At 33.1% G+C, this 24,069-nt stretch overlaps 1 protein-coding gene across 3 annotated transcripts in view; it reads right to left on the minus strand.

Moving 5' to 3' along the window:
* Window positions 1-24,069, minus strand: part of Hnf4g (hepatocyte nuclear factor 4 gamma) — a 261,440-nt gene that overhangs the window by 31,831 nt on the left and 205,540 nt on the right. For 2 of the 3 annotated variants that reach the window (XR_006855302.2, XR_006855304.2), the window contains one exon: window positions 4,263-4,325. The gene's annotated coding sequence lies outside the window, so the exon portion shown is untranslated. Of the gene's footprint in view, window positions 1-66; window positions 1,406-4,262; window positions 4,326-24,069 lie in introns of those variants that run through there. The other variant, XR_006855301.2, reaches the window with a different exon arrangement.

The raw sequence follows: 24,069 nt of genomic DNA on the forward strand, positions 1-24,069 counted from the left end.
TCATTCTTCATTCTGCACAACAAATTACCACAAATTGAGCAGCTTTAACAGCATAATTTTTTTTTTATTCTCGTCTTTTTTATTTTTTTCCAATTCTGAGAATTGAACTCAGGGGCATTCTGCTACTAAGCTATATCTCTAGCCATTTTTAAAATTTTAAAATGGTATTACACCACAGCTGACCTTGAACTTGTGATCCTCCCAAGTGGCAAAACTTACAGGCATGCACCACCACACTTGACTTAAAGAACACAAATTTATTATCTCAGTTTCCATATTCCAAGAATCTGTGTGCAGTTTAGCTGCATTCTATCAAGTTCACTACTTTGCCCTACTGGAACAAAGTGTTGAAGGGGAACAATCTCATTTGAAAACTTGGGGTCTTCTTTGAGACTCACTGCACGTTGTAAGACTGACATTCCTATTTTCTTGCTATCACCTTGGGACTGTTCTGGTTTCTCAGAGGCCTATACCATGCTAGCCACGTCGTACTCTTCATTATAGTTTGCAACATGACTAAACTCCTTCATGACCAACAGGACAACTCTTCAAACTTTGATGCTCTCTGGTGTCTTTTAAGGACACACCTGATTCAATCAGGTCCACCCAGGATAAATCTTCCAGTCATTTTATTGGGGTATTTAATCACATCTGGAAGGTAACATGAACATGGGAGTAATACCACATATTCAAAAGAACCACTCAAAATCAAGAGAAGAAAGTTAGACAGGAGTTGTATCCTGGGTATGGAATCTTGGGGCCTTTCTTTGTCACATTCTTGTTGCTTTTTTTTTTTTTTCTATCAGGGAAGATAATGGAGACATGGATGTTTGAGATAGTTGTGGTGACCCAGATCAACATTTCTGTGTCTAATCCTTAGTTTTGAGAGTGTTAAGAGGTGGCAGCATTGGTACTGGTCACAGTTATCAGTGTTTAATTTCTGGAATTTAGATAGTATGTTACACTCAAACTCCCCAATCTAGTGGCTACACTCTGCTGTCTTCTTATTACTCCAGTCTACCTACAGATGTTGTAAGACCTGAACTTCCATATTAATTTTCTACCTAAAACATTCTAATATTTCTGATATCTGCCCTAAAACACAGCCAATCAATTTCCATTATTTTAGAAAAAAAGGCACATTATAAAGAAGAAACTAGAAAGTGAACATGGAACCCTTGGACTAGAAGAAGAGACAAGAGCACTTCTGCACTTGATCTTTTAGATGCTTAAGGGAATTTCTAGAGCTTGAATAAAACTGGCATCTTTAAACAGACGTCAGTTAGGAATTTGACATGGTAAGGACAAATGACCATGGCTGGAATCTGTGAACTATGAGAACATTCAGGAAGTTCCATATTTTCAGCAACATCTTCTTGCATGCTGTTTTCTTGTCTCAGCTGAACTGTAGAGAATCCAAGCAAGAATTTATGAATATTCTTTAAAAAAAAGAAAAGAAAAACAGCAGAGGAAAAAGCAGTCTCTTTGTAAGACTAGTGTGGTAGTTGAACTCGCAGCCTAATCAATGGTGGAGACCTGAGACTCCAAGACATTCATCAGGAGATGATGAAAGATGGCATGGTCCTGGTGGAACTTATCCAGAGCTCAGAGAGTAGAGACTGTGACATGGACCACTTAAGACCATGGGAGAGATCCCTGAGATAAACTAAAAGGAAAGGAAACAACTAAAATAGACTGAGACAATTTTGTCACAAATTGTTGAGGCTTTGTCAAATTTTGGTTATGCTGTGTCAACTTTGAAAAAAAATTTGTTTGAATTGAAATCAAAACATAATACTACCTACTTTCCCTTTTATCCATTTCACATCACTCAGACAATAAATTCTTCAGATATGTTTCAGTCTAATTTGTTGTTCACTATTTTACATTGGCCACATTGACTCTCTAGAACTTATAACTGCTAAATATAGAATCACATATCAGGAAAGAATCTGTATAACCATAAGATCCTGTCCATATAGCCATCCTGAGTGTGGGCATGATCTGTGGAAGTGAAGAGATATCACTCTCATGATATGTACATTATATGGCAAAAGGATTTGGAAGATGTTATGAGAGTCCCTAATCAATTAAAATAATAAAATGGAAGTTTATTCTGAGTGGGTCTCTAGGTCACAGACAAAAAGAAAAATAGATTTGAAGTATACTAGATACTAGGGTTTCAATGCAAAGTAAATTCTGCCTCTGGCTGAAGATGGGGGAAGCATCCACAAGGAATGTGGGTGACTTCTAGGAGGTAAGAAAGCCTCAAGTTGAGAAGAGAAAGCAAACCAAGTTTTCATTTCTTCTACATCAGGAATTTAATTGTGCTAACAATATAAACAGTCTTAGATGAACATCCCAAGTCTGAGATTGGATCCTAGCACCAGCCAGTACCTGCATGGCAGCTTTGTGAGAACTTGAGCCAGAGAACTCAGCTCTTGCCCTTCCTTTCTAACCTGCAGAATGGCAAGGCAATGATTGGGTGTTGTTTTAAGCCACCAAAATCTATGGTCAAAATGCAATGGTCAAAAATAAATGTAAGCAGCATTATTTGTTAAAGAAATTACCTTCTTAAAAAGCAAACATTGGTTGTTAAGATCAAGAGGGAGTTACAGTGGGAGCATTCTGGAGCTATCTGAGCTGAAGATATTAACTATAATTTCTAAAAAGTGATCTTGGTGCTGACAACATGTCCCAGCATTGATGAGATGTGGAGAAGAGAAGCAGAACAGAGTATTGCAGTGCCACAATCCCCCTGGGGAAAGAGAAAGAAGTACAGTACGGCCAAAAAAAGAAATGTTCTAAATGTTCTATAGGGTCTGCCTGCATATTTCCTGTCCATGAATTCTAAGGCAAATCCAACCTGTAATGTACACATGGACAAATAAGTAGGTCCTGAAATTTGCCCCTGCACTTGAGAGTGACCTATTAAAAACTAAACTGCATAATGTTACAGACCCATGTTGATAGCTAGTATGTATGCAACTAGCTATATGCAACATTCCAAAAGGGGAAAGACACATAAATATCTCCTGACAATTGAGGAAAATGTGCATCATCAAAGATAATTACTGAATAACACAAAAAATAATTAATATCAAGAAAAAATGACTATTTTGGGAAAAAGAGATGAATTCTAATTTGTACTCTAAGAGAAATTCAAGAAATATCATACAACAATAATGATGAACTTTTATGTAAAAAGAATATGTATGCCAGGTATGATGGCACATACTTGTAATCCCAGCAGCTCAGGAGGCTGAAGCAGGATGATCTCAAATCAAAGCCAGCCTCAGCAAAAGTGAGGCACTAAGCAACTCAATTAAACCCTGTCTCTAAATAAGATAGAGTGTGGCTGTGGCTTAGTGGCCGAGTACCCCTGAGTTCAATCCTTGGCACCTCACCACAAAGACTAAGTATAAGACAAAAACTAGCCTTTGCAAAAAATAAAAATAAAATTTTCAAAATTTTAAGATTTTTAAAATAGAATTTTAATAAAGGACCATCTTACCAAATTAATTTAGAAGATAAGTTTGAGGAAATGTCTAGAAAATTAAAAAAATAAAAAGAGAGATAAAGAATATTTTAGAAAGAATATAAAGGAGCCTGGACAATCGATTCTGGAGGTCTACCATCCTTTAATAAGAGTTCAGAAGTTTAAACCTCAAAAATAAGTGAGAAGAATTGACCACCATGTAAGAGAAAACTTCCTGAATCAAAAAAGAAGCATGTTCAAAATGGGTAAAGCTAGAAATGTTACAAATAAAAATAGGTAGAAAAAAAAAGATTTTGAATGTCCCCAATACAAGAAATAATAAATGTTTGAAATGATGGATATGCTAATTACTCTGATTTAATCATTACTCATTGCATTCATATACTGAAATATTATACTGTACCCCCATAAACATGTATAACTGTTATATGTCAAAAATATTTTTAAAAGTTAATGGACTTTCAAAGTTGGTGAGCATTATACAATACTCACTGTAATTACAATGGTAAAAGATAAAATTTATACATGCAAGAAGAATGATCAAGAGTTTGAGATCCAACACTTGAGCTTGGTCAAGCTTGATTGCCTTAAATGATGAGATTTCATGGTGTTTTGTAAAAAGCCATATCCTGTTCTAAGCCAACGTGCAGGAAATCAGTCTTGGACAATTGCATTAGTTTTCATAGATATTACTTGAGTGATTAATATATCAATGTATTTAAAAATGTGATATAGAGGTAATAAAGGGACTGTTGTCGCTTACCGTTAGAGAGAGTCATGTCAGTGGCAGTTTTGGAGAAGGTCATATTTGAGGTAAAGATTAAACCTGTAAGAAAAAAAAAATGGAGATCGTATATAAAACCACTTGAGAAATATGACTTTGAAGGAAGAGACAGAAGCAATTAACTGTAAGTTTTATAAGTGGATGAGGACAGATTGCAAAAGACAATTTTGATTGTGCTTGGAGAAGATATAGGAAAGGCTGAAGTACACCTGAGTGAGGAGTGAAATGGAAGAAACCATGATGGAGGAGAGGGCATGATAGATGAATGGACTGTGTAGACAGTGTAGACAGAAGGACTGTCCTAGAGTGGGAAAATGAATTCCTTTCCCTTTATAGCAGAGGGAAAGAAAGGAAGGACAATGCAGAGGTCAACATTTTTGTAGATTTTATAATGAACAGTGGAGGGAGGTCCTATTAGATCACTGTCATTTCATCTAAAAAATTGAAAGAAATTCATTTTTTCCTGAGAATTAGTTTGACAAAAGAAGATATTTGAAATAGTTTCTCTGGAGAAAAAAAAATTAGTAAAGGTAAGAGCTGTATTTTTCCAGCATTACTGTATATTAACAAAAATGACAACCTGCATTACTATGTTGCTTCCCCAGTGGTGCTAAGTAGGCTGAGTACAGATGCAAAAAAGACAAATAATTGGATTGATATAGAATTGGGAAGTTCCACTTTAGTGTGAATGGAAACCATGAGTGAATGCTAACCATGCACTTTTGTACATACAAAATACTCAGCCAATCTTGGGTCATTATAACAATCAATGAATTAGAACTCCCTCCAAAAGGAGCACTAACTAGAATGTCAGAATGGGACACGTGGGACATGATTTCAGAAGCACAATTGCTTCCAATAAAGACCAAGTACAGTTCTGCTATCGCATAAGTAGCAAAACTGTAATAAGTCAGAAAGCCATAGATGATGAAATGCATACTCAGAACTCTTGGAATTGAATCTTGACATATACTTGCAAGAAGTATGGTGGCTTTGCTGTGACTGGCTGTTCCCTATTGTTCTAGGTTTTGGAGATTGGTGACAGAAGAAGATAGCCATTCCAGAGAAATGGAGAGATCTTCATAGGCTTGGTTTTCTGGGATTACCTATTACTTATGGGAATGAGGTATGGAAAGACAGAGTTCCCACTTGCATGTTAATATATTTTATAATATCTACCCTAAATTTGCTTTCTTCTGAGAACATGCAACCAGGAAGCACCATGCCATTTTGAAGAGTCTCACTCAAGAATACCACTGTAATTAATCAGTAGCAGCTATTTAAATATTAATACAAGAAGTTGTGCTTTCTATTTGAAGAAATGCAAATACCTGGCCGACCTCTACTCTCATGGAATTTTCTGTCCAGCTAGACCTTATGTAACATCCTTACAAAATTAAACAACTTTATTAGTGTGAAAAAGGAATGTTAATAATCCATTTCTTCTGAATTCTCAAGGCATTCCACTCTTCCTTTCCTTTCTAAATTCATGCCCTGTCACATTCTTTGGGGGCATACCTCTTAACTTCTGATGTAAAATAAGTTAGTCATAAAAGAGACTGTGGCTCTTCATATTTACCTATAGAAATTTCATAAAGTGCTAGATAAAAGTATGACTCTGTGAGGCATCCCTCTATTATAATGTTCTCTAAAGAAGGCCTGTAAAAAATTAAAAAGCACTTAAAATTTAAAAGGATACTGAGATACCATGAGCTGAATTATCCTCCAGAAATATATAGCTGTGTAGATGTGACAAAATGCAGTATGTCCTTGAGATCCATAAGACTAAAGTCTTTCAACACATGATCTAGGCAAATCATAAATTTTTGATAGACATCTTTAAAAACTATGAGTAGTTGTGAGGAACACTTGTTTGGGTCTTGACGATGACAACAGTAAAAATAGACTGAGAATACAGTTTGTGCTGCAAAAAGCCCAGAGGACATACAAGTAGTAATGATAAATATTATTTTATTATTATAAATTTAATGGAATCAAAAAAAATTAACTTGCTTCACATGTAAGTTTTTAGCAACACATAAAGTCAATAAAAAGTCATTTGTTTCAATTCAGGCTGAGAAAAAGTCAACTTGTTTGTCTGCAAAATAAACAAGTTCCACCCAACTCAATCACTGTTATTCCAGTTTATTGTGACTGGTCCATTCCTGTTCTCAGCCCACTCAACTCAGCAGGCTCAGAAACCCAAATCTACATTTAATTCATTGCACCATCACACAGGAATCTTCCAACAACTTCACTGTCATTTAATGGAATAGGGCAAAAGCTACTATTTCCCAGAAACCTTTTATTGTTTCAAAAGCAATTAAAAAATAATAATAATAATGCCAAGTGTGGGCATTTTTTTAATCCATGGGAAAAAAACTTTTTAAAATATTCCCTCTCCTTTTCTTAATAAAGTTAAAAGTAGTTTACATTTTTCCTTGACCCATATGCAGGAAAATGCAAAAATAATTAGCGAAAGAGAAGGCCAAATAGATTCAATTAACTAGATTCAGGTTTCTAAAGACCACCTCATTTTTTAAATGGACATGTTATCTATTGGTCATTTTCTGTGTCCTGTTTGAAAAGAGAATCCAATTCATACATTTGAAGAGAGTAAAGGAGGACTTATTAACAGACTTGTGTTTGGGTATAAGCAAACATCTTTAAAAACTAGGAGTAGTTGTGAGGACCAACATTTGTTTGGGTCTTGATGATGAGCTGTTAAAGGCAACCTCAATCTGAAAAGCCCAGGGAAGAAGGAGAGTTACCCCAGCCCATGGGAAACAGAGGATATGAGAAGGAGTTGCTTCAAAAGACACTGTAAACCTATAGTCTTGGAGAAACATACTAACTGTTCCCAACTGCAGCCCACAGCAGGAGGGGGCAGAGGAAAAATACTCTAGTTCCTCTTCATCCCCTCTCCCTCTCTCTCAGCTCCTGTTAGTGCCTCCATTAGCTCAAAACAACCAAAAGCCAGTAGGTAGAAGAGACTGTGAGATGTAAAATAGGTATCCTACTCCCACAGAAGAAAGGTAAAGATAAATATAGGACCTAGGGGTTCTCAGAAGGGAGGCCGCCAGCACATCATCACTTCATGATAAGTTTTGATATCTTAATGGTAGCAAATGCTGACTCTACCACTCAAAATTTTCATAGATTTGAACAATCCACTTCCTTTCTCTGACCCCCGGTTTTCCTCCATATAGACACATGCAAAATGATGGATTATAATGTTCTCTAAATGTTAAGTTGGCGGTATGGATTTTAAAAAGGAAAGTAAACACATTATCTGCTGTGGAAAATTAATGACAAGAAAAAAAGAAAGATTAAAAATTTTTTAGAGATGAAATTAATAGAAGTTAACACAACTTTGTCACTACAACTATTTAATGTCTCCTAAATATTTACTCATTAACACACTGATGTAGCATCTTAGGAAAAAGCAAAAGATAATGCCTATTAAATGTATTTTATGTACAAGTAGCAGGACGAAGGCTCTTAAATACCACATTCACATTGATTACACCGTTTATATTGTTCATATTTTTTCTTTAGCTTTCATTTGTAGTATCATCCACTCATTCCCTAGCCATGTAATCAATATGGCTATTTTGAACCAGGCCCTGTGCTAGTTTCTAGGACACAAAGATGAAAAAAGATACTATTTGTCAGTTGAGGAATTTGTACTGGTAGAAACTAATAGTTGCAAGAAAAAAAGAGTTCTGCTTTTGTCAGCAAATTCTCTCACCTAACATTGTTAAGTAAACAGTAACAGAAAACTCTTATACTATTATCTATTAGTAAACAGTTTATTTCCTACTTGCATTGCAAAATTCAATATGCATTACCAATCTCTTATAGAATGTTTTGGTATTTAGGTGGCAGTTGGCTTTTGATTCTATTACAGTGATCTCTCTTATGAACAATAGCATCCAGTTTATCCCCAATTTCTGGGATAATTTTTTCATAGTATTTAAGAAACTCAAAAGATCACATGGAAGATCTCATAACTTCAAAAGGAGAAAAATAGAACAAAATTGAAAACACTCTATACCTGTTAGCCTATTGTGAAAATGAACTGAGATGTTAATATATTATCTTAACTATAAATAGCATTTCCAGAAAGCAACATAGTGTTTTCCTCACTGTTAAAATTTTGAAGAGTTGCCATCTGATCTATCCAAATCAAATCTCCACATGTAATCAACTGTGATTATTAAATAGTCAAAATATGACAAAATATACTCTACCATCATGAATATCTAAAAAGAACAAATAAAAAACAGTTGATATGATAAAATATTAAGTAAATCATTGATCATTGCTTTTTCGGCAAGTCATCATGATTTTGTATGTCTTATGTTGGTTTTGTTTGACACTGTTTCAGTTTGTTTTTTAAAGAAAATACAGACAAGTACTGCTTGACCCATAATGATAAATATTTCTGTGAATTTTCACTTTCAAAAATTTGAATTCATGATAAATAATAAAACCATTTTCCTGGAACCTAAAAACACAAACAAAATTTATGTAAGCAAATTGATTTTGCTCAAATGAAGTCATAAATTGGTATTTGAAATCTCTGTGGGGTCAGTTGCACATATATGGATAGATCAGGCACAGCGAGGAATGAAACATTGCATAGTTTCAGGGGCACCATATGGAACAAAATGAAGCCCTGGGAGTCAGTGACACTTAGGCCTAGAGGCAGTATTGACTAGCACAAGTTAGAAACTAAATATTACTTTACTTTTTTATTTACTTAGATCACATATTGTTCTTTAGATGAGTTTGGGAAGCAAGGTTCATTCTTCCCATGAAGACCATGAATCAATCAATGGTATCTATAATTCACAGTTCTTTCATCTTTTTTTTTTCCCCCACCAGAGATTACACACAGGGCACTTAAAAACTGAGCCACATCCCCTGCTTTATTTTATTTTTATTTATTTATTCAATTATTTATTTTTGAGACAGAGTCTTGCTAATTTGCTGACAGCCTTGCTGAGTTGCTGAGGATGGCTTTGAACTGTGGTCCTTCTGCCTCAGCCTCCTGAGCCACTAGGATTACAGGCGTGCACCACTTCTCCCAGCTCCTTCTCATTATTTTCAAGGAGTCTTTAAAAAAATAATATTTTACCTGAACACTCCACAAATTAACACAATCAGGAGCCAGAACACATCACCAACATCACTGTCACCACCACCATGCTCTTTGCATTTTGGCCCAAATGCTATTTAGTATTAGCCCAAATTTCAACTCAAACCTCTGGCATTTATGTCTTGCTCAGTGTTTGTCTCCTATAGATGCTGTACTTTCTGTAAAATAATTCATAAATCTTGGGTTGTGTGCATTTAATGTAGACTCAGTGAGTGGGTCCATTTCCTAGTAATGTTTTCTACATGGCTTTGGATTTGTCTCGGTTCTAAATAATTCTGCTAAAATTTTGAAAACCTTTAGTGTTATATTGGATTTTCTCAGAAGGTTGAGGGTCATGTAATTTCTCTCATATGTGGGAGCTAGAGAGGAAGAAAAGAAAGACAGGAATTTCATGAATATTGTACGGAAATCAGTTGGGTAGAAGAAAGATCCCATGAGGAAAGAGACAGGGAGGGAAAAGGAAAATAATATGCACACAATAATATTGTGTGCATGTATAAATATATTACAACAAATTCCACCATTATGTACAGCTATAATTCACTAATAAAAAAAATGGGAAAAAAGTAAAGTTTTATTAGAATTACCAGTGTCAAACCAAACATAAACTTTCATTAGTTCTCTTATAAGCTTCTTTTTCAAACCCATAATCATAAATTGCTTCCCACTCATCACTTGACCATTCATCTCTACTGACACCAAATACACAGCCTGTGCCCTGCTTTCTACATGCTGCGCTTCTGACACTTTGAAATGTGTTAACTTTGTTCAGTTGCAACCTTTATTTAATTTTTTTTTCTTTTTCCTTGAGCTACATCCCTATTCCTTTTTATTTTTTATTTTGAGACAGGGTCTTGCTAGGTTTCCTAGGCTGGCCTAAAAACATTTCTATTCCTCAACTTACCATGTGCTGAATTTTGTTGAGAAACAAAAATTGGCAATTGTGCAATTGTTTAATATTCTATAATCTATTCAACTGAAAAAGTATTTTTGGAACACATATTAAGTACTTGGAATTATGTTAAGCACTGCAATGTAATAAGCAGGTGAAAAATGTTAGCATATAAGTCTATCTTCCAAAAGGTCATAATCTAATTGGATAAAGAAAACACAAAGAAACAAATAACCAGGCATTTATCTTGTATAATTTAAGGCAATAATAGAAAGATCATCAAAATGATGTACAAAGTAGTTTCTTCAATGTAGTAGAGAATAACTATTATAACAGTTTAGAGAAGCGTAGCTAGTAGGTAGACAGGGAAAAGAAAATTCTAGTACATATAATATCATGAGTGATAAAAATGACCAAAGGGACCACTGTGTGTACCACCATGTGTACCACCATGCCCAACCAGTTTTACTTCATTTGTCTTCATTTGTGTGACTAACCTGTTTTCTAAAATGAACATTTGCTTAAGAAAGAGGTTGAAGTGATGCTAGAAAGACTACAGGGTTCAAACAATTCAGGACCTTAAAGAACTGGCCTGGTCATCACACTTCCTCTGGTAGACAATTAGGAGCTATGGAACATTTCAGAAACTGATAGCAAGATCATTAATCTTGTGATGCCCTAAAGTATGGCTTAGAAAACAAAATATATATATATATATCAGGGAGACAAACTTGGGGGCTATGGCAGCAGGTCCTAGAGTGCAGTGATAGCTTCAAGAAAAGGAGCAGGAGAAAGAGAAAGGTGAGTTGTTCTCAAGGGTAATAGACTATGGTTTAATTTACTGAAAAGAAACGAATTAGAAAAGCAGGAATCAAAAATGATCACAAGGCTTGTGAGTTGCTATTTCTCTAAAATGGCTCTTTGGAAATGATTATAGAGAGTTATTTTAGAGGAAAAAAAAAAAAACCCGAAATTCAGTTCTTAGTGAAAACAGATATTCAGTGATACATGTGTGAAATTTGGAAGTGAAGGTCCAGAGTTTAGGAAAGAAGCAGTGTCTAAAGGTCTGTGTTTCAGAGTGACAGCCCAGGGAGCTATTCGAAACTACAAGATGACAAGTTGGAAAAATCTAAGGGAAAGGAAGTGCAGAGAAATGAGAAGATGTGTCACAATCGGTGCTGAGCAATACTCAATACATGTTATTGAATGATCATGAAGCCACCCTGAACAAAGAAAGCTCTGAACAAATAGTTTAGAGGAGATACTCTGACAAGTCCATGATCTTGGCTAGGACAGAGATGGCTATCTAAAAAGAAAGAGATGATATATTAGAGTGACTGTGATTTTAGTGTAATAACTATGTTTCTAGCTGTGGAATTTGGGACTTCTAATGAAAACATGAGTAATTACCAAATTTAAATTGATAATACATGGTTTCATATATAAGGCAGATGACCTAATATTGTGATCATATTTGTAAAGAAAGTAACTGAAATGAATATTATATTAACTTCCAAAGTCAAGTCATATTTTTACAAATATGTTATGGTATAGTAATGGTATGAAGGTTGTAGCACATGAAAACCTGATGATTTGAAATTATAGAATATTGGCAATTTTGTCATTGCTTTTATAATTTAAATTTACATCTTTAACAGATTTTTAAAATTTAAAAATTCATATTAAATGTTAAAATAAGCCAGTATATTTTTCCTGGTTTTACCTTTATTTAATTTTTTAAAAATTTTTCCTTGAGCTACATCCCTATTCCTTTTTATTTTTTATTTCGAGACAGGGTCTTGCTAGGTTTCCTAAGCTGGCCTAAACTTGTGAAATTTCCACCTTAGCCTCCAAAGTACCTGGGATTACAGGTGTGTACCACCATGCCCAACCAGTTTTACTTCATTTGTCTTGCAGATATTATTTTTTCAAGAACATTTAAATCCTAGAAAAATAAACTCTTCTGCATAAAAAAATATATTTGATTTATATGCAAACAAACATCACATTAATGATATTCTATAAAGGCACAGAAAATTAAACGAAGATCTAATAATTATTTGAGGATTTTGAAAAGATACACAATTTGACAAACAGTAAAAAACAAAATATACAACTTCTTCCACTTGACATTTATATATACATAGATCCTCTTGAAGAAAATTGCCAAACTCTATTTTACTTTGTACTCTATGGACACAAGTCTGGTTTATTCAAATGTATTGAAATGCTAACAAAGGATAGAAAAATTACTTCTAAAATATTGATGTATTTTTAAAGTAGATGGGACAGTTCAACATCATGAAGCTCAGTACAAAAGGGATTTTCTTCATTCAGGGCAGACACTGTCATAATGTACTTGCTAAATGCATGCATTTGATATAAGAAAATTATGGTAATGTGACATTCCTACAACATGATGGAATATTCTTTTAGATAGTGAAACATATTAATAACACACATGATAGAGTTCTTTTTGGTTCCTGACATTTAGAACCAAATTTTTCAAAGGTTGTCTTTATTATGTATGTACACAATAAGCATAAACCACACCACACATACACACAAAAGCCTTGGCCCCAGAAGAGTCAACAGGTGATCACAATAATCTTTTTCATTCTAAATCTAAGTCTCTAAATTAAAACATTTTTTGTAAGATTATAAGCACTGAAAAACCTTTTGTGATAAAGCCTATTCTCCTTTTTGAACATCATGTTTCTTTTCTCTTTTTTTTTTTTTCTGTGGTTTTGGGGATTGAACCCAGGGTGTTATACACGTGAAGCAAGCACTCTCCCAACTGAGCTATATCCAGAGCACCTACCTTCCTTTTTTTTGATAAAAGCATTTGGGATAAAACAAAGGTAAAACAGCTACTCAAAACATAATATGTTGTGGTCTCCTGGAAAAACATGAAAAATAGCATTTGCTAGAAATCTGTACATGTGTTTGTTTATATTCACAGATATTTCTTTGTTGATATAGGTTATATATATATATATATATATATATATATATACTTATTATATACTTATTTTTAAGAACATTTATATTTAAGAAAAATAAAATTTCCTGCTTAAAATTATATTTGATTTGTGCTGGGGTTGTGGCTCAGCAGTAGAGCACCCACCTAGCTCATGTGAGGTTCTGGGTATGTTCCTCAACACCACATAAAAATAAATTAATAATAAAAAGGTATTGTGTACAACTACAGTTAAAAATTAAATATTCTTAAAAAATTATATTTGATTCATATGCATGTAAACACCATATAGTGACTATGTTATTAAGGCACAGAAAATTAAATGAAGATCTGATCATTATTTGATAATTCTGAAGATACACAATTCGCTAAAAGTAAAAAACAAAATATACAACTTCTTCCACTTAATGATGTACTAAATAACATACTAGAGAACTCATTGTGAAAGTTTTTGTGTTACAAATCTAGTCTCTTTGAGATTGTCATGAATTCCTTGAGCCCTCTCCCTGCAAATGCACCCATCTTCACAGACAAGTAGTATTTTGCATCTCATTGGAGGAATTCAATACAGCTCAGGGCAGAGTCTAACCACAAAACTCTGCAACTGCTGCCTTCAAAATACTATATTCAATAAGATCTTCAAAGATTTTAAAATATTATTGCATTTTTAGAATTGTAATTTTTCATTTTCTAAGACTGAAGTAAGTGATATATCCCAAAATTCACTGCTTTTGATTCCAAACATATCAATCCCACACCTAACACAGTTTAAGGTACTTGGTAATATCTTCCTAAGGACATCAATGCTATGAATCAGCAACTTTATTTTCTTTGTAGATTTATTGTAGACAATGTCTTCACATTTTAAAATAAAATGCAAACTCTCCCACAGTAATTAAATAATTTTAATTGCTCATCATCAATATTTATTTGAAACTTTTCACAAAGAGACAGCTATAGCACAATAACAATCCCAAATTGGAAGTAAAACTTCTTAGATTTGAATCTCATCTCCCAGCTGTTGGGTTCATTGGTAAGTTGCTTCATTTGTCAGAGCATCACTAAACTTTTCTTCCAAACAGGGATAAAAACAATCATAAAGCATATTCAGTGTATAAAAACAAACAAAACACACTTAAAATCACTGACACTTAAAAGTGGCTATTATTATTTGCAAAGCCTGTCTCTTAAGGTACTGATATGGTTGTTACTCTTAAACACACACACACACACACACACACGTGTGCACACACAGACACACAGTGTTTCTTCTTCTTTTTTTTTTTTTTTTGAAATTGGGGACTAAAGCTAGAGCTTTTAACACCTGAGCCAAATTCCTCATCCCTTTTTAAATTTTTTTGATTTTGAGACCAGATCTCACAAAATTGCTTAGGGCCTTGCTAAGTTGCTGAAGCTGGTCTTGAACTTGCGATCCTCCTGCCTTGGCTTCCTGAGCCACTGTGCCTGGCTTTTCATTGCTTTATAAATTGACAGATAAGTTGTATGTATTTATCACATACAACATGACATTATAAAGTATGTATACATTATGAAGTGGTTGTAACTAGTTAATCAACATATGCATCACCTCTTTTACTTAGTTAAAAGTTACACCACTTTATTTCATTCATAGTGGGAGCTATAAAAACTGACCTCATAAAAGTAGAGTAGAATGGTGGTTAGCAGAGAATGGGGAGATGGGAGGGATGGATAGAAAGTCGTCAGAGAATAAAAAATAACAGTGAGGAAGAATAAATTCAAAAAATCTTTTATATAGCATGGTGTGTAAGTAATGACAGTATATTGTAGTATTGAAAGTGTTGAATGTGTTATCATTTTTGTCACCTTCTTGATTTCCTTTTTTAAATATTTTATTGCACCCATTGCTATAACATAGATTATTAAAATTTCCACAAAAAGTAATAGGAATTTGTTGAGATTTTTGTGTTTGTACGTTTGCCAAGTTTTATATTTCCATAAAATGAAATTCATAGACTACAAATAGGCACAAAAATACCTGGCATTATCAAAGATGTGTCCAACTGCAAAATATGGCAAGGTGAATTGGAGGACATATCCCTACAAGTGTATTTCCCCTACTTAAAAAAATATAGGTTTTATAATAAAAAAGTTAAGAATCCTTCAGCCAGAAAACTATGACATGAGTTTTCTTTTGTCTAATTCTTGAAGTTAGCAAATTATTAGAAATTTTAATAACTCTTAAACATTTGATGAAAGCTTGAAATTGGTTACTGGCTCTCAAAAGTCGGCCTACTATTACGAGATCTTAGAAAAATATTGCCTCAATGAATACATTCAATGTTCTAACTTGAATTTAATTATATGTTCCATATAATTAATCCATACAATATGGAATACAATGATTCTGAAGCCAAGCAATTTGGTTCAAGCAATAAATGTCTAGGTGCATGGTACAACAAAAGTAACCATCTATAAACTGTTTCTCATCATTTGGAAAAGTAGTAATGCTGTGGTTTACTAACAACATAGCACAAATGTTTTTCAGGGAGTGTTGTAAGGGAACTAGGCTATAAGAACCACCATTTATGTTCCCTTTTCATGCAAGGATTTCATGTTTCTAATTTTCATTTTAGTGCTTTCTAACATAAGGTGACTAGGCTAGATTTGGATATTAAGTAGGGTCCAATGTTAATTTTAATTAATTAATGGTAACTGCTAAGAACCTTGGACTGAGATTCATTGTTAGACTACTTTGTATGGTTTCAGAGAAGGATGCTACAGGCAAAAGTGGAGGCACTGTTAGCTCTCATGTCTTGTTTTTACTACTATGGAATTATATAAATAAATAAGGACCTCTGTAGCTCTTTAAAAAACCTATTGATCTCTTATGGTTACCATTAAATTAATTCATATAATGTTTTCTGATCCATCTCTTTTGAAAATAATTTGTAATAAAATAACTATGGTATACAACTGAAGTATATTTAACCTGATGAAAGAATAAGAACAATACAATTTAGTTTCTTAAAAAGCAATCATTTTTACACATAAAAAAATCCAAATTACCCTATATGACTTGGTTTATGCCATATGAAAAAAAAGTTTTATGCTTAGAAAATCTTTTGCTCTACAATTTGACATCTGTTTCCCCGTATATAACAGAGCATAAATGCATATGGGTTGTGAATAGACTGGAAATGTTGCTGATCCAGTAACTTCTGAAGAACCAAGGCCACGTTTTTGGTAATTCTGGTTCCCTCTCTGGGACCTGACACATAAATGATATGTAATAAACATGAACAATTTGAATTGTTTTAGGGTATCCTGTTGATATAACATGTAGTCTTTGAGTGGTCTTAAAAAGTCATGTTGGATGCTGACCCTAAAGTTTTGGTATGATTTTATTCAGTCATTTACCTTTTAGAATCAATTTTATGGTTAAAATTCATTTAAGAAATGTTGTGATGTAGTTTCTGGCTATTGAAGCTAGTGAAGAGAACTTCATATTGCAAGGTCACCTGGCCTCTAGTTCAATTTGCATCCTATTTTAGCATAGAGCACAGATTGGATACCCCAGGAAACAGGGTTGGAGGTGGAGATTAGTGCAAAAGAAGTTTATCAGTGAATGCCCTAGAGATTCACCCTATGAAAGGGGAAATATGAAGCAGCCCTGGAAGAGGGAAAAGCTGAACTGTGATGCAATCTTTTTTTAATTTATTTTTTAATTATTTTTTATTTATATATGACAGTGGGATATATTACAATTCTTATTACACATACAGAGCATGATTTTTCATACCTCTGGTTGTATACAAAGTATATTCACACCAATTCATGTCTTCATACATGTACTTTGGATAATAACGTCCATCACATTCCATCATCATTTCTAACCCCATGCCCCCTCTCTTCCCCTCCCAACCCTCTGCCCTATCTAGAGTTCTTCTATTCCTCCCATGCTTCCTCTCTCTATACCACTATGAATCAGCCTCCTTACATCAGAGAAAACATTCTAGCAATCTTGATAGAAGTCTTAACTCATTCTATGGAAAGTTCTGGAATATGGATGAAAATGAGTTGTTTCAACTGGGGCCAAGTTTATTCTATGCTATTAACTAGGTGTGAGTCTTCCCAGAAAAGAATATAACCTAACCATAAGTGTCTGTTTAGAAGAACCATTATATGGTGAAATTGTATTTCACCACATAAGCATCATCACCCCATCAACATATATTCATTCATGAGTATTCTGTGCATCAAATCTTCCTCTAAACACAGTTTAGTAATAAATAATTTTAATTGAATTAAAATTTAAAATGTATTTTTGCAAAAAAAAAGCATAAAAATATGTAGCAAATATGCAGTTAAAATGGCAATCCCTTTAGAAGGTTGGCAGCTAAGTTCTATCCCAGGCAGAATTTGCAGAAAGAAAGGAAGTAAGTACAATGGGGGTTTGGGTCATGTACCACACTGTCCACTATACTGAGTTAATAACCAGAACTATACCTAATTATGTAGTGACCTCCAACTGATTAGGAAACTAATCTCTAAGTTAGATCAGCATATTGTTGTGGCAAGTTTAAGCATATAGCAGGATAGTCACGAAGATCATCAAATTATATATTTGTCCATTATTTCTAAGAATTCTAAGAGAAAGCCATAGTAGCTATTAGTAAATTTAACATGCATCAATTTGCAAGGCATGCAGGCTGTGGCTTGCACTAGGCCACATTGTAAGGTGCTAGGGACATGGGGACTGACTGAAATCATGCCTGTGTTCACCTTTCAAGCCTTGTCCTGGTGACAGGCTATGTCTGTGTAAAGGAAGGGGTGGTTTTATTGCAATCTGCCTGCCACAGGGTCAGCATTATCTACCTTGTACAAAGGTGCAGTGTGTTCTAAGGAGGCTTAGTCCTTATTCTTTATTCTTATTTTCATAGAAACATTGTGAACACATACATAGCCCATTTTTTTTCTCTTTCAAATATAAGCATAACCTTGTGGGCAGTGGTGAAAGAACACTACTTCTGTAATATCAGCCTAATGAGTAGAGTATTGTCAAAATTCACTATAGTTAACAAACATATAAGATCACATGATGGCTTTCTTATTTGTACCACTACAGAAAACAGTCCAAAAGAAATGTAGCAGTGGAAAATATATCTCATTAATCCAGTTATGCACTTTAATTTTAATTTTTTAAGACACTTAAACATTTCCAACATTAAAATCATAGACTTGGGAATTTATAAAGTAAAATTTTGCAGAAAAAAAATATTGTGATTATTTTTATTTGTGTTAAAAAGTAAACTTTTTATGAATTCTACTAAATGCATACCCATTTAATTATATTTATTGTCATAAATATTAACCAACATTTCTACTAGTTGACATATTACTGGCTGTATAAATAAATGTAATGCTAAGTAAATAATGATTAAAAAAACTATTGCCCAAATTTTTAAAGTTTTCATCTGTGTTCTCATTTGTTTACACATAGGAAATTTTATACAGAAACAACACATTTCTAGTTCTTCAATTCAAATCAAAGTATTTAGGTAACAGTGCCACCTATTGCTATAAAGTTAAAGTAGCCTTGTTCGTTATTATTCCCTTAGTATTTGATCCTACAATTCTTATTTTGCTGTTTCTGTACATTCTTCTAAGTTTCATTTTGACTATAAAATAATAAATAATTTCAAGTAAGTTTAAATGCATGAATTCTTTCAGGAAAACAACTTTTATTTTAATATACTCATTTGAAGATTTAGATACACGATGGTTCAAATATCCATATAAAAATGAAATAATTTAGCCTTGCATCTTTTTTTCTGTCCTTTAAAAACAGCATTAAAGTAAGTATGGAAGAAATTTATGTTTTAATTAAATTTTATATCATTACCTAATATAAATAGTGTTTGATTCTAATGTGATAAATTATACTAAACTACATTCAAATTGATCAATGGAAAAAGGAAATCAAATTTCCTTTGTGTGATAGAACATGAATTTCCCTAAAACATTTGATTATGCCATTAATTTGGACTTACATAATCATATCTAAATTGCAATCATTTGCATATTTCATTTTATTGTTTCTATTTTCTAATAAAAATACAAAATTCCATGAAAACATATTTTTGTAAATTAATATCAAGTACATATTTTTAATAAAACACTATATATGAACTATGTTTTTAATATAACTTTTAAAAATGTATATAAATGAAACATTTATGTTCTTCACTAATTTTGACAGACAACTAGCTCATTTAAATTATATATAGTTATATCTTTTAATTTCATATTAATTTTTATATTATATTGTCTCTTTATTTTTTATCAGGTATAAAATAAGAGTATATGGCTTTGTAAATGAAGAGTCTGTCTAGAAATGAAAAGAGAATTTCCTGCATTTTCCAGCAGCCAAAGTCTCCAATGAAGTTAAATAAAAGAAAAGCAGAATTTTTTTATCTCCCCAAAAGGATTGTGGTAGAAAGTGGTAATTACAGAGTCTGGAATTTAAAGATACTTTAGATGAGCAAAAGAATGGTTGATTTTTAATACATGCTTCTCAGTCCTTAGGGATGATAGCATAAGTCATGTATTTCTAAAACCTAATTATATAGATTATATGGTTTTTGAAGTTACAATTACTATACAGTTTGTATATAATCTTTGTAATTTTAACATAAAAAATTACTTCAATCTTTCAATTGTATCTTTTAATTTTCATATTTAAACCTATTGAACTGTTTTGTTGATTATATATGTTTATAGGAGAAATAGTAATAACCTTAGATCATCTCAAATTTTGCTGTTTAAATTCAAAGTAAGCATTAGGAAGGCCATATAAAGTCTGAATATGCTGAAATATTGAAATCATTTAATATCACCGAGTGACCTAGTTCTTATATGGCTGTGTATATGAAGACATTCAATTTAAGTGAAAATAGGGCCAATTGCATGTATAGGAGAACAGAGTAAATCCTTTTTCTGGATTCTTAAATTATATGTACTATGGGAGAAAATGTAATAAAAGTATTTTACAGACCAGGAATTTTATTCATAGCTATATCAAGGATATCTAGCACAATTCTTGGCACATATTTTATGCTAAACAACTATTTTCTGAAAAGCTAAAAGAGTAAATATCCATAATTACCATATTGCCTTAAAAAGTTTTTAAAATTTTTTTTTCCTTTTCCTCATGTATGATTACTGTTCTTATTCAGTACAGTCAGATGTTTTAAGCACAGTTCCATTCAAGTATAGATTTTTTTTAAATACATTGACTGAAATGTATGTGGCAAACATATATTTTGAGGTTAAAAAAATTATATGAGGCCTCACTATTGTTTCAAACGTCTTTCTTTCACATATATAAAAAAAGAATATTAAATGCTATTATCAATAAATGTCTTCAAAACTTTTAGAAATTCCCTATCTTTAGAACAGTTAGCTATTTTCAATGAAAAAATAGAGAAACAACATAAAATAAAAAGGATGGGAAGGGAAGGTGTGAATGTGTTCCAAACAACTGTTTTTAAATATCCTAATCCGAATAACAGGAAGCTTTGCAGAAAAGAAACTACTCATACAAAACATGCATTATTGTCAATGAACACTAATAATACACACACACACAAATAAATTGAAAACAAAAGTAAAGATGTTCACTTGAGAAAAATAAGATTACATTAATGTATACAGACAAACTTGGTAATTAACGTCTAAGTGGTTTGGCTTATTTTGCATGTTGGAATTAAAGCAAGTATTTCATATAAAGATCTTCAAGGTCTTGGATTTAAATTTTGAGGTCATGTTCCTCTAAATAAGATTATCATTAGGGTATAATTCAATCTGGGATAAGGTCAGGGAGGGGTGGGGATCTAGGTCTGATGCTTAATTATTTGTCTTGCCTTCCTCACATAATTTGCTAAGAATGCAAACCCGGAATGCAAGTTAGAATGCAAAGATAAGATGGTTATAGCCCTACAGCTGACATCATCATTGCTTTTATGTCTTGGTTTTACTAGATCATTGCTTTAAATGAGCATCACAAAACCAATGGAGCTTTAGTCTCCCCATTACCTTCTCCTCATGATCATTTTCAATTTATTTTTTCTTGCATGTCATCATTTTAATGTAAATCTTTCTCTTTTTTTTCAATAAAATGAAGTGATTAAGTAATTCTGCCTTTTGCATGATTAAAGATGACGGATAAGCTTGGGTAGGTGGATAAAAATCAAGGCTCCTAACAGAATCTGTGCACCTCACATGTCAGAATCCTTCTAGCTTGCTCACTGTTAATGACAGGAAAAATTAACATGCCTGTGGATAGCCTAGTAAGAATCAAAAGATAAGGACACCATATCCCTTTTTAACCAAAATTTAAATAGCTTTCTTTTCTATTCTATAATTAATCTCTGGCATAAAGAATAGAAATTAAATTAAGCTGTAACCACAATGTAGGTTCATATGAAACTAAAACATCAGTAACTCATAAATGTTCAGCAAGCATATAAGCAAATAGAAGATAGAAAATATTAATGCAAGAACAGTTAAGAATCACTGATGATATGAAACACTGATTACTATAATAGCAATGCTTTGGTCATTTCCTTATAATGATTTAGGGGAGAAAAAACATGGAAAAATTAATGATCTTTCCCATTCTTTTTTTTCCACAACTCCTTTATTTTTCGTCTTGTCATTTCATAGTTAACTTAGATATATCTATTGTAAAGAAATCATTATGATACAGCAAAAGTATATCATCATTGTTCCTAGATATAAAATCTGAAATGGTGCGAAGAATTGGTCTTTTGACTTACCAGCCTCTTGTGATTAATTCACATTTTAGAAAATTTAGTGTTAAAGACCAAGATTATTCTTTAGTTCTAACACCTTCCAGGACTCATCCACAGTTTACTCAGTCAGTCTTAGTTTTATATAAAGAAAACCATTTGTTTCTAAGCAGAGCCTCATGATAACAATGAAACACCTCCTGAGTTAGTTTCGCCACCCAGGACCACACAACATTTCTGACCTAAGTTTTGTAGACATTTGTATCATGGTAGCTCTGAGTTCCTTTTCTGACAGAAGAAATTACTATTCTTTGATTTTTTTTTCTCCTGGATATATTCTGGATGGCAAAATTTGGGCCACAAAATGCTAATTTCTAACCTAACACCATGACAGCAATCACAGCCGTCACAAGGATGGAATAAAGAGAGCAATCTAACATCCAGGGATATGAGTTTCTCATCAGTGGCTGGCAGACTGCCGTGAAGGCTTACAGTAATCCCATTGGACAGCCCTGGTTGATGAAGCCTGGGAACAGGCAGCACAATGTAGGGAGTTCACAATTGCAAGCATTTGTCCATAATTTAAAGCTATAGAGAAGTGGAGAGTATTCATCTGAACAACAAGCTGTAATTTTACTGCAGTAACATTTACACAGTTTTTAACCCATTAACGCCTTCTTTCCTTATACACACTGTCGTCCTGGTTTCATAAGAAACCTCTCTAAAAAGCAACCTGCACACACCTAACACAAGCTTATCTGTTAAGCCGTGAAAACCTGCCATAAGAATAAAAGCTTTTTGTTTGGAAACAGCATCAGTGAGTGACATTTCTAAATCTCAAACTTGGCAGTTTTTTGATAGTTTCCTCTTATGTGCTGCTTTTAGTACTTGAAATTCATTTTTAGCATATCACAAGCATATCTAGGCTGGTATTTAACTTTTTTTTTTCATTTTCATGTGTGCTGTGTCTGACCATCTTTTACTCCAACCTAGAATAATAGAAAAATGCATGATTTAGGTTACTATAGCTTACCACTCACAGAGAACTGTGTGTTTTATTCCCCTGCTATTGTACAGAAATAGTAAAGACTCTCACAACAATCCTTACTTCTTAATGCTGCTCTTATTACATTAAATTTGGTATTATTTGTTTTCTTTTCTTTCTTTCATTTTTTTTGTTTGTTTTGTTTCTGCTACTTGGGATTGAACCCAGAGGTGCATTACCACAGAGCTATACACAGACTTTTTAAATTCTTCTTTTTATTTATTTTTTGAGACCCTTGCTAAGTTGAGCTGCTGGGAGGATACAAATGCACCACCATACCATCTAGAAATTTTAAGAAAAAGAAACAATATATTTTATGTTCTGTTATATCAAAAATAGAGAAGGATGTTCATGAAATGTACAAAGCGCTTCTATTAAGAATGCCAGTAGTTAAACTATATATAGGTCATTTTGAATGGAAGAACTTGCCATCATCTAAACCTCAGAATTGGAAATTTAGGGCTGCTTCTCCTCATGATCATTTTCAATTTGTTTTCTATTTCATTTTTCAATAAAAATTTTAAATTATCAAATTTGATTCAAACTCCATATCTTACCCCCATCTCTCAAATCACTGTAAGTTTTTGTTGTAAGATAAAACTCAAAACCAGAGAGTATCATATGAAAAATAGTAGACTCTAGTAAAATATCGTAGGCAAACATCCTCTAAAAGATACAATTTTGCCACTGCAAAAAAACCCCTCACTTTGTATTTCATTTCAATGAAAGACTACTCCCCTTGCATTTGTGCATGGTTTTACCACCTAAATGTGCATGCAGCCCTACAGGGTCAATATAATATAGTCTTGCCAAACTTTTAACTTGCTATGTCCTTCAAGTTTAAAAAAAAACAACTATAGATTCTTTACTCCATCTCTTTCTGTTCTCTGCAATTTTTAGGGGAAGAACATAA

This window comes from Marmota monax, unplaced genomic scaffold (assembly GCF_021218885.2).
Source record: "Marmota monax isolate L192 unplaced genomic scaffold, Marmota_monax_Labrador192_F-V1.1 WCK01_AAM20220418_F8-fsc00063, whole genome shotgun sequence".
Classification (NCBI taxonomy): Eukaryota; Metazoa; Chordata; class Mammalia; order Rodentia; family Sciuridae; genus Marmota; species Marmota monax.